We start from the raw sequence: 12,289 nt of genomic DNA on the forward strand, positions 1-12,289 counted from the left end.
GTACAAGCAGTTGTGAAAGCATTGTCTTAGCACCAGCTCCTTGAGCCCAAATCCTCATGGGGTGACACAGCGAGGGCTGGATGACACTTGCACACGCAATGGGTTGCATCAAAGAAGAAGCCCAAACTTAGGAAGCTCTGCCCTTACACACAGCTGCTGATCCTCTCATTCTGGAGGGAGAGAGAAACCTTATCTTAACTCTGGGTAAGCAAATGTCTCTGGGGAATGGAAGAAGCTGTCTTTATCTTTATTACCCTCAACTGTCTCTAGGGAGGGAGCTGTCTCTGAGCTTTCCTATCCTACAATTTCTCCTCCTACGAACATTCTCAACTTCTGTTATCCAAAGAGAATTCAAAGGTTCAATCTCAAAATAGCATACCTGCCCTGTAGCTCTTTCTCTTGAGTTTTGTATATATGATGTCAAAACAAAGAAAGCCTAATTAAGGCAATTGAGAGAAACAACTATGGAGGAAGCTCAGCAAAAACACAATGGCCTAGAAGTCAGGAAGTCAGAGATCTAGGTCTCACTCTGACACTATCTTACTCTACGTTTGTTCATGGCTAAGTTACCTCTCTCTGGGCCTCAGATTCCTCATCTGTAAAACTGGAATATGGAAGAGGTTTAGACCCGCTCATTTCTAAGGCTCCTTTCTACCACCGCATTCTATTCTTCTAGTAGTAAATCAAATCAGTTGACTGGTATAGTGTACCCTGATGACTCTAAATTTTCTGCATTAGGATCACGAGCAGATTTAATGTTGTAGCTATTAACTAGCTGTTGTCTGCAGCCAACATACTGCAAAAACAATGACTTTTATAAGTCATTGTAAATGACTGTAAATAAATATTCCTTGAGTAAATGAATAAAAATAAATGAAATATAATTCACACAACCTTATGAATGTATGTACATGAAATTGATTATTTGAGTACTTGGAATATCTAGTATTTTGGACAACTGAAACATTCTAAAAAAATTTCTATTACATTTATTTATTTTTGAGAAACAGAGTGAGATAAAGCGTGAGCAGGGGAGGGGCACAGAGAGAAGGAGACACAGAATCCGAAGCAGGCTCCAGGCTCTGAGCAAGCGGTCAGCACAGAGCCTGATGCAGGGCTCGATCCCACCAACTGTGAGATCATGACCTGAGCCGAAGTCGGATGGTCAACCGACTGAGCCACCCAGGCGCACCAACAACTGAAACATTCTAAATAAAGAGTTGTAAATATCTCATATAATGCTTTTTTCCAATATTGAAATGGCATAAATATACTTGGCATTAAATTATGTTGAATATAATGGTTGATCAAGAAATGTTTGATGATAATAATGAAGCCAATGATCAATGTGCTATATAAATATCGTATATGGAATAATTTCATGGGACACAATTTTGTGTCCACTTGCCACTAATTCACCTCTCCGTAGATACGTTCCAGTTTATCAATGCCCAACTGTCTACCCTATAGTCTCACATGAGCTTGTCATCATGAGTTTGACTAACACATGTTAAGAACTCAACAAAGTAAAGCTTAAAAGCTATTTTATCCCCAATAGGTACCTTTGATTGTACTAAGTTCGTAGGACAGCTAGCATAATGCTGTGCCTTTGAAAAACGCTCATTACATCATGGCATGCATTTACTGAATTTCCACACTTTGCTGAGGGTGCAAAGATGTCTAAGATACACTTTACGTGAGTTCACAATTTACATGTTGATAAATTGATTAGCAAGTTTTGGAAAAGGCTGTACTAAAGTGCATATATCATATGTATGTGCCATGTAGCTACACTTTCAGTTTTAAGTAAATACTTTATTGTTTTTTTTTTCAGATATAATAGTATATAACCAAAATTAAGATATAGATGGCAATAGATTCGGCTGGTCACGATATTTCAAGTCCTTTAAAAGGCAAGAATGAATGCCAGATGATTTCATACTTCAGGATAAAATCAAGATGATAAAAGATGATAAAGTGTCTTTTTTTTTAATTTTTTTTTCAACGTTTATTTATTTTTGGGACAGAGAGAGACAGAGCATGAACGGGGGAGGGGCAGAGAGAGAGGGAGACACAGAATCGGAAACAGGCTCCAGGCTCTGAGCCATCAGCCCAGAGCCCGACGCGGGGCTCGAACTCACGGACCGCGAGATCGTGACCTGGCTGAAGTCGGACGCTTAACCGACTGCGCCACCCAGGCGCCCCAAAGTGTCTTTTAATATGACCCAACTTGCCATATGTGTGGGTTGATTATTTTAAAAAAAAGATCATGGTACTCATGTGGCTCAAAACATATTCAGATAAACACTTTTAATTCAATGGCTAGATTTGGACTTAAGCATAAAACTATGCCCCTGAAATGATCAATTCTACAGTATCCCTTAGGGATCACATCACTAATTTACTATTGTACATCAAGTTTGGGTAGCTAGGTTTGGGGAATATATTGCTGCTGAGGGTAATTTGCTAGCCTCTATACTTATCAGAAGTAGTGACCTGGCAAATTTATTTTGCCTTTTCAAACTAAAAAAATGGAATATGAGAAGTAGCTTTCTTTCCTTATCCCAAATGCCTTTCCTCTATCCAATCTCTGAATCCGTACTTTAGTTTCATTTATATGCTTTAAACACACACACACACACACACACACACACACACACAACATTAAAAATGTCAAGTTCAATGCTAGATCTAGTGATTAATACCCACACCTTGCATTTTTTAATGACTTAACTAAATCCTGTGCATGTGTAGACTATGAATTATTGGACTCAGAAGACTCTGAAACAGTTTTACAGATAAGGGAAACTGAGTCCAAGTGAAAGGAAGAGATTTGCGTATCTTTATATAAGATTTCTGGGACAGCTGCATGATAACACTTTTGTTTTCTCTTTTTTATTTTTTTATTTTTATTTTTTTTAACGTTTATTTATTTTTGAGACAGAGAGAGACACAGCATGAACGGGGGAGGGGCAGAGAGAGAGGGAGACACAGAATCGGAAGCAGGCTCCAGGCTCTGAGCCATCAGCCCAGAGCCCGATGCGGGGCTCGAACTCGCGGACCGCGAGATCGTGACCTGAGCTGAAGTCGGACGCTCAACCGACTGAGCCACCCAGGTGCGCCTGTTTTCTCTTTTTTAAATCTAATTCTATTTCTGCTATGGCATACTATCAAAATTCTTTTTCTACATAGTTCAAGACAGATTTCAGAGCTTTGCATTTTAGTTTTATCGATACGTTGTTAACATAATTATTATCTCGTACTGAAACTTAAGAAAACTGCTGTACAATGTGATCTACCTCTGGTAGCTTGTATTTGTTTCTTATCACTGTTGCAACAAATTGTGGTGAACATAGTGGCTTTTTGTTTTAACAGAAGGAATTTGTTATCCTAGCGCTCTGGAGTTCAGAAATCCAAAATTAGTCTTATGGAACTAAAATCAAGGTGTCGGTAGAGCTGCACTATTTTTTGGAGGCTCTAAGGGAAGAATTCGTTCCTTACCTTTCCTAACTTCTAAAGGATGCCTACCTGCCTGGGTTCATCGCCCTGCATCAACGCAATCCCTGCCTTTGCCATCACACATCTGTGACTCTGATCCTCCTACCATCTTCTAAGGACTGCTGGGATCACCAACCCCCCAGATTCAGGGTAACCTCCGTGTCTCAAAATCCGTAACTTAATCACATTTGCAAAATCCCTTTTGCTATGTTAGGTAACATATTCACAGACTTGGGGAACTAGGGTGTGGACATCTCTGGGAGGCATTATTCAGCCTGCCACAGAGTTCTAGTACAGGGACCTAGTGCAAGTCATGGAGATGGGCCAGGTGAGACAGACTGAGGGGCCTCATAGGAGATGCTACAGAGCGTCGGCTGTACCCCGCCAACAAGGAGGACTTAGTCAATAAAGGATTTTAAGCAAAGGAGAGGCATGAGCCAGGAGATATTTCTGAAAAGTCACTGCAGCATGGAAAAGAATTCGGGAGATGAGAGTGTAGGCCGCATTTCTGAGGAAGAGTTTACTGAACTTCAAGGCCACCTGCAATTAAGGTGAGCCAGCAGGGGAAGGAGCTGCTATTAATTGAGGATGTGTTAGAGATAATCACTTAGTGCTTGTGTTTATAAAGATTTTCACAGTTCAGAAAAAGAAACGTGAACATACTATTTCCACAATGGGGCAAAAAAGCAAAAATTTAAAAACATTAGAGCAAGAAAGTATCTTAATAGATCTCTTGGACTTCTTTTCAAGATAAGGAAACCGAAGGGCAGAATGGAAAAGCCTACGTAACCACCTCCAATAATTACAGAATTTTCAGGTCAAATTATAGCTAGTTTGTCACTGTTAAAGATAGGACTTCAAGGACACTATTTTTTTATTGTTTCGTTTAGTTTGCCTTTTTCCTCCCCTGCAGAAATTTTCGTGTGTGTGTCTTACAGAAATCTACCTTTATATTGAAACACGATTTACACTGAATGATTCAGGAGTGAAAATACATGGAATTTGAGTCATAATAATTTTCCTTTATAAATGTAGAGAACGTCCCAAGATTTTCAATGCCAGAGCTGAGCCAGGTCTCAAGGCCAGATCTCCCAGTTCCTGGGCTCCTGGTGTGGCCCACTCTGGCTTCCCAGAAGCCGGAGTTCCTAATCAGTAAAAATGTACCATCAGTGCAGCTTCCTTCTCTCTCCTTTTCCTTCTCAAAATCACCCGTGGAGTCACAGAGCTGGAGAGAAAGCATCAAGGTCTTTTCTGGAGTAGGATTCTGCCAGTTGTAGCAGCTTCCAGTGGTGCTCTTTTCTTTCAACTCTCCTGAACTTCTTCCTGAATTTTCTGGCGATTCTGTTCAAGTAGGCGTGAAAACCTTCAGCCACCGAGAAAGCAATAGTCACCTGACACCAAGTATAAATTTAGCTGGAGAAGAAAGTCCAGGAGAGTAGGCGGGCGTGCCTGAGGGGTGGGGAGGTTGAGGCGCACACAGCTGGCTCATCCTCTGCCCGAAAAGGGCTGTTACTGTCTGCACATTCCTGCAGGTGATGAGACAAGTGATGAGGAAGCTCCTATCATTTCCAGGGTGGGTGAAAAGACGCACGCGCTGCTCTGCTGTGTGAAGCGATTGCTAAAGAAAGTGCCACGGAACTGCCTCGGCAGCTCGCAAACGCCCAGCAGTAAGTTTCTCCCATGGTCTGCTGCAGAACTCGCCATGGGTATGACCAGCTGCTGCGTGAAGATACTGACCGAGAGACCCAGCGTAACGTTATGAATGGATAAAGCTCATTTTTAATTGAAATCCAAGTTAGTGAACGTACACTGTAATGATGGTTTCAGGAGTCGAGTTTAGTGATTGATCACTTGCATGTGAGACCCAGTGCTCACCCAACAAGTGCCCGGCTTAATGCCCATCGCCCATTTAGCCCATCCTCCCACCCACCTTCCCTCTGGCAACCCTCAGTTGGTTCTCTGTACTTAAGAGTCTCTTATGGTTTGCCTCCCTCTGTTTTTATCTTACTTTTCCTTCCCTTCCCCTATGTTCATCTGCTTTGTTTCTCAAATTCCACATGAATCAAATCATATGGTATCTTTCTGTCTCTGACTGACTTATTTCAGTTAGCATAATAGTCTCTAGATCCATCCACAAAGTTGCAAATGGCAAGATTTCATACTTATTGAAGAGTGAGTGATATTGCATTGTATATGTATGTATAGATAGATAGTACGTGTGTATATATATAACAAGTATGTGTGTGTATAGATAGATAGATAGATAGATATGAAGTATATAAAATAAATAGATGGTGTGTGTGTGTGTGTGTGTGTGCGTGTCCATTCGTCAGTCAATGGACATTTGGGCTCTTTCCATACTTTGGCTGTTGTTGATAGTACTGCTATAAACATGGGGGTGCATGTGCCCCTTCCAATCAGCATTTTTGTATCCTTTGGATAAATTCCCAGAAGCAACTACACTACAAGGTCATTTTTAATAACAGGATGTTCCACCAAACAAAAACCAAATGGCAATCACTAAAAATACACAATTATCAAGTTACAGAAGAAGTTTTCTGTGTGTTATTTTAGTTTTTGAACGTGCAAAGCACAGATTGCAACGTTGCAAAAAAAAAAAAAAAAGGTAGAGATCACTATTTCCCTGAAGTGTGTTCGACAGAACACTAGTCCAGTGACATGTTCTGGAGGGAAAAGTTTCTGGAATATCTTAGCTGCAGCAGCAGGAGGCATCACCGTTATTATCATGATCATCATAATGAATAGCAATACTACCAATTTTATTTAGGGCTTACGACCTTCTAGGCATTATGCTAAGCACTTCATATGCATCATGTAATCTAATTTGTGCAGCAATGGTGGAAGTTAAGTACTATCTTGTCCCTTTTTACAGATAACAAATCAGCACAAAGACAGAAAATAATTTACCTAAAGTCACATACCTAACGCTCAGTAGAATTCATTAAAAGCCCTAGGAAGTCCTACAGAAAAGAAGCCTGCTCTATTTTGCGCAGCGTTTCACGAACTTATTTGAGTCAAATCCATTTATACACAGTGTGAACATGTGGCAACATTGTTAAACAATGGTACAGAGCGTTCACATGCTCATATTTATTTTCTAGGTCAGATTAAAAAAAAAATTAAAACCAAAATATTTAAAGCTGCAAGCTATAAGCCGAATGCGGTCTGGGGCTATAATGTAAAACACAGTGGGTGTAGTTGACAACACTGCACTGCATAATGGAAATTTGCTAAGAGAATCGAAGGTAAATGTTCTCTCGTATGCAAAAAAAAATAAAAGATAAATATGTGAGGTACTGGATCTTTTAGCTAGATGGGGGGATCCTTTCATGATGTATGTGTATAGCAAAGCACCACCGTGTACACTTTGAATACCTTTCAATTTTATGTGTCAATTATACCTCAATAGAGCTAAACTAAAATAACTAAAAATTAAAATGCAGAACACAATAAAACAAAACTCCACGTCCCTATCATCCTAAAGGAACAAATACTCGTGGCAGAGGGACTTATTAATGTTCACCAAACATCTCTGTACTTTTTAAAACATATTTCCCAGGGGTGCCTGGGCGGCTCAATTGGTTAAGCGACCAACTCTTGATTTCAGCTCAGGTCATGATCTCACGGTTTGTGAGTTCGAGGCCCATGTGGGGCTCTGCAGTGTCAGTGCGGAGCCTGCTTGGGATTCTCTCTTTTTTCTCTCTCTCTCTGTCCTTCCCGCATTCATGCTCGCGCTCTCTCTCTCTCTCTCTCTCCCTCTCTCTCTCTCTCTCTCTGCCCTTCTTCCATTATCTCTCTCTCTCTCTCAAAAATAAATAAATCAACTTAAAAAAAACAAAACCATACTTTCCGGCTTTCCTTACAGTTCTGCGGGGGCCATGTGACTACTCCCGGCAAATAAAACATGAGTCGCAGGGCCAGGGACCCATTTGTGGGGAAGGAAGAAAGGAGCTGGTGCAGTGCTTCCATGCAATCCTTCCCCTCCAGTGATGGTTTAGACCCCGAGTTAGATATAGAGTATTTCAAAGGTGGAAGCAGCCGTGCCCCTGGGCCATGAAAGTTGCTGAGCCCTCAGGAGACCGTGATGGGAGCGAGAACAATATTTCACGGATTAAACCAATGACATTTTTGGACTGTTTGCTCACGTAACATAAACTAGCCTACTCGGACCAAGACACTGGAATAATTGTCATGGATCTTTTTAGTAATTAGCATTCCAGATAAAGTTGAAACATTTTATATCCTACTACTACTGATTTAACCCCCACTTCCTCCTCAGCTTCAATCAGTGCCTTGATTTCTCCTGTATACAGTCCATGTTTTGTATACTGTTGCTACACATGTACATCAACTAATATTTACACTTTAATTTATTTTTAATCTGTGTAAATGGTATCACACTCTATTGTTCTACAACTTTACTATTTCATTCAAAGTCATCCTTTCCAGATTTATCTATGTTGCTACATATATATCTCATTCAATCTTTTAACTGCTGTCTACTATGAATCTACCGCAATTTATTATGGAGTTCCCTCATTAATGACATTGGGCCTATTGGCATTTTCCACTTCTAAAATTTTCCTTTTGACTGAGAGTTTTTCCATAATATGTACATAGAAGTACAATTTCTGGGTTATAGACTGCCACCTTCAACCCTAAAAGATAGTACAAATTGTTCTCTTTAGTGATTTTAACAGTTTAATTCAACACGAGTGGTGCATGAGAATTCCTGCTTCCCCACATCATCACTTAGTGTCATATATCTTTAAAAAATTGGGCCAATCTCACAGTATAATTGGCATCCCATTGTTGTTCTAATTTGCATTTTCCCGATTACCGGTAAAGTTGACCATAATACTATGTTGACTGGCAAGTCTATGTTCTATGAATTTTCATTCATGTTCTTTGGCCACTTGTTTCTCTTTGGATTATTTTTTTCCTGTAATTTGTGGAAAATATCTTTTCCATTTTATGCCTTCCAGTTTATGTTCTTCATAGACCACTTATAATTGCAATGTAGCCAAATATATTACTCTTTTCCCTTGTTATTTTCAAGCTCTGCTTAAGAAACTGGGATGAAGTAAAATGCTGCCTTGGAGAGGCCCATGGGCAAGGAACTGAGGGCAGCCTCTAACCAATAGCTAGAGAGGAGCTGGTGCCTCAGTCCAACAACCGATGAGGAACTGTACGTCGCTAACAATCATGGGAGTAGCTAGGAAGTAGAACTTTCTCCAGGGGTACCTTCGGATCACTATAGTCCCAGCCAACAGCCTACAAATGATCCTGAAACAGAGAACTCAGCTAAGGCATGTGCATAAGTCCTAATCTACCAAAAAATTGAGATAACAAATATTGTTGCTTTAATCCACTGAGTTTGGGATAATGTAATTGATAACGAATAAACAAATGGAAATTAAGATATTGTCATATATTTTCTTTCTTTTTTTCATTTTAATTCTTTGTTCCATGTGAAATTTTTGGTGTGATGAAAGAATCTATTTTTTTTCACGTGAAAAATCAAATGTCTTCTCTCCATATATCAAATAAAACATACTTTATCCCCAGTTATTCGTACTGTCACCTCTGATATAAGCCAAGGTCCCACATTTATGCTTTGATCTGTTTTGGTGTTTTCTCCTTTTTTGCACTAACCCATCTTTCTATCTCAGCTCAATGCCTTCTTTTAAAAGTTGCTATGGTTCTATCATAAATCTTAATGTGGTATAGAAATTTCTACATTTTTGTTCTAGTTTTCTAGAATTATGTTTACTATTCTATATAAATTTTTCAAATTTTTCAAGTTTGTCAAGTTTGGTGAAAAATCTTCTTCGGTTGTTTGAAATGAATTTCATCGAATTTGCAATGCAATTTGGACAGAACTGACATTTTTATTATGTTAAGTCTTCAGTCCTATAGGCACAATATATTACTTTCCATTCATTGTTATATGTTTATATTTCCTTAAAAATTTTTGTACTTTTGGGGCACCTAGGTGGCTCAGTCGGTTAAGCATCAGACTTTGGCTCAGGTCATGATCTTGCACCTTGTGAGTTTGAGCTCCGGGTCAGGCTCTGTGCCAACAGCTCAGAGCCTGGATCCTGCTTCAGATTCTGTGTCTTCCTCTCTCTCTGTCCCTCTCCTGCTCACACTCTGTCTCTGTCTCTCTCAAAAATAGATAAAAACATTTAAAAAGTTTAAAAAATTAAACAAAATTTGTACTTTTTTCTGTAATGGATATATATATATATATATATGTATGTATGTGTGTGTGTGTGTATATATATATATGCATATATATGTATATAAGTACACACAGATTTATTCTTATGAACTTTGTATTTTTCTTGCATTTGTAAAAAGGCATATAATTTTCTATAAGGTTTTGTTGGTATGTAGGAAAAATTTTGGTGTTAAATTTACCTTGCATTTTTATCCAACTTTTGAATTTTGCTACTACATAATTCACTCTTTCAGTCTGGCAGTTTTAATATTGCCTTTTTATTTATCGTGTTCTATAATTTTATTGTATTTCCAATCTATTTCTGTGAATAAGATTTTAATAAACCCATAAGATAATACATATCAGATGCCCAAGTGTCCTGTGAGACACGTCAGCTTATATGACGTGTACAAAATATCTTGCCAAGAACCATTTAGATAATTCTAAAACCCATCACTAATTTTGAAAACACTAATTTGAAAGAGTCAGGAGAGGGAGAATAGGGGAGAAAATTTTTGGAAATAGCTGTTGCTGTGCTGTGAGTCTCACACACACACCCTAAAAATGGTAAGGGCAATGTGGTTGTTCCTCACTGTAAGCCAGAGAGTTTAAAACCTATTCCCAGACATATGAGAGACACGGTGGCCCGATATCTAACTGAAATTGGGAAAACTAAATGGTAACAGTACAGATGATTAGCTGTCAACAAATGGCCTACAGCGAGACGGGCTTATAGCCCTAGAGTTTTTCAGGAAGAGGAAATGTGTTTTCTAGGGACCAGATATATACTGTGTGTAAGATATAGTTGGCATGAATTTATTTTGGAAGGCCAAAATAGTTGTATCAACGGAATCACAGGGAATCCTTAATGATGGGGGTGGGGAGAGGCTGACTCTAGAAACTCTGAAAAGTACACCATGAAAGAAAGAATTAGCTTTAAAACTTTGCTAGGCTAATAAAGTATGAAGCTCATCAAGTGAGAGCTTTCCTTCTCCCGTCACACCTTTCCTCAATATACCCCACTGTCAAGGAATGAGGTGAAAAAGAAAGAGAAATGAAGCTTGCTATACCCTCTTTCCATGAGTGTAAGCTTTGCACTACACAACCCAAGCAAAGGGAATTGAGAAAGCCCGAATTTGAACATGGAAATGTCAATCATGGTATGAAAATTGATATTCTAATTTCTGAATTGGTATAGTCTTTGATGTCTAAAAGCAATAATCAATTTTTTTAAATTTATCTAAGAATGATCAGAAAAGTAGTGCGATTATCTTGAGTTTTCCCCCAACTTCAGAGAAAGATCTCACCTATTAAATTTAATCAGTAGGAAGCAAAAAAAAAAAAAAAGTCAAGTTGCTTTGTAATTACATCACACAAGTTAAGCCTGTTAAATGCAATAGTAATATATGTATATGTGTATGTGTGTATATATATATATATATATATATATATATATATATATATTATTCTGTGCAATACTGTTTGTGACTCAATCAGTAGACTCAAATCTTTCTTCAGTTTTGGAATTTGTCAGCTACGATTTCTCTGAATATTAGTTAACCAGCATTCCCTCTTTCACTTTGTTCTGGTAGACCTATTAGATCTGTGTTAAAAGCCGCAGTTCATTTTTCCTTTCTCTAAGCTACTGTGTTCCAGTCAGAATTGGCTTAGTGGTGTGGCAGGAGTGCAGGCAGAAGCCTCCTCCTCCCCCTCACCTCTGTCTTGGCTCCGCAACTGAAATTGAATCATCCCTTTAGACTCTGATCCCATGACTCAGGCACAACTAAGAGGACATTGGTGTCACTAAGACACTGCAGCTGAAACGTTGTATGCCATCTCCAGAGTCACTTACAACATCCGGATTTGTCTCCACAAGACTTGATTCTGCCAGGGTGACAGGATCTCGATTTGTCCTAAGCTTCCTCTTTTTGTTTTTGTTTGTTTTTTTTTTTTTTTTGGCATTCTGGGACTAATAACATGTCTATCTTATTTACTGTTATTGTCCCAAAGCACATCATTGAGTCTAGCGTAAAATAAGTGCACAATATCTTTTTGAAACAATTTAGTTACATGAATGGGTCTTTCTGCTCAATCTTTAAGATGCAGTTTAAGTACCAATTCCTCCAGAAATCTTTTCCTGACCACCCTTGCCCCAAGACTTAGATAACCCCCTGCCTTCTGTTCCCTCCTATATGTCTCTTTCACTGCCTATATCACATCTGACCTTTCAGACATTAAGCAACTTATGAAGCTAGAGTTACCGTTCGTTCAGCACTCATATGTCCAGGTATGGTGATATGTGCTTTCACATACACTGACTCACTTAATCCTCACTAAAACCCATTACCAAAGAAGAAACTGAGGCTCAGACAAGCAAAGTCAACAGTCTGTCAAGTAGAAGAACTGGTGTATTAGTCAAGATTCTCTACAGAAATATAACTAACAGAATATATAGATATTTACATATACATATCTCTAGTTATATAGAAAGACATATAGATAATGATAGGATGTTTATACATATTAATGTATATTGGTATCTATGTA

The sequence above is a fragment of the Lynx rufus genome, unplaced genomic scaffold (assembly GCF_022079265.1).
Source record: "Lynx rufus isolate CCGP_SWC_20201006 ecotype Redwood Valley unplaced genomic scaffold, mLynRuf1.p SCAF_19, whole genome shotgun sequence".
NCBI lineage: Eukaryota > Metazoa > Chordata > Mammalia > Carnivora > Felidae > Lynx > Lynx rufus.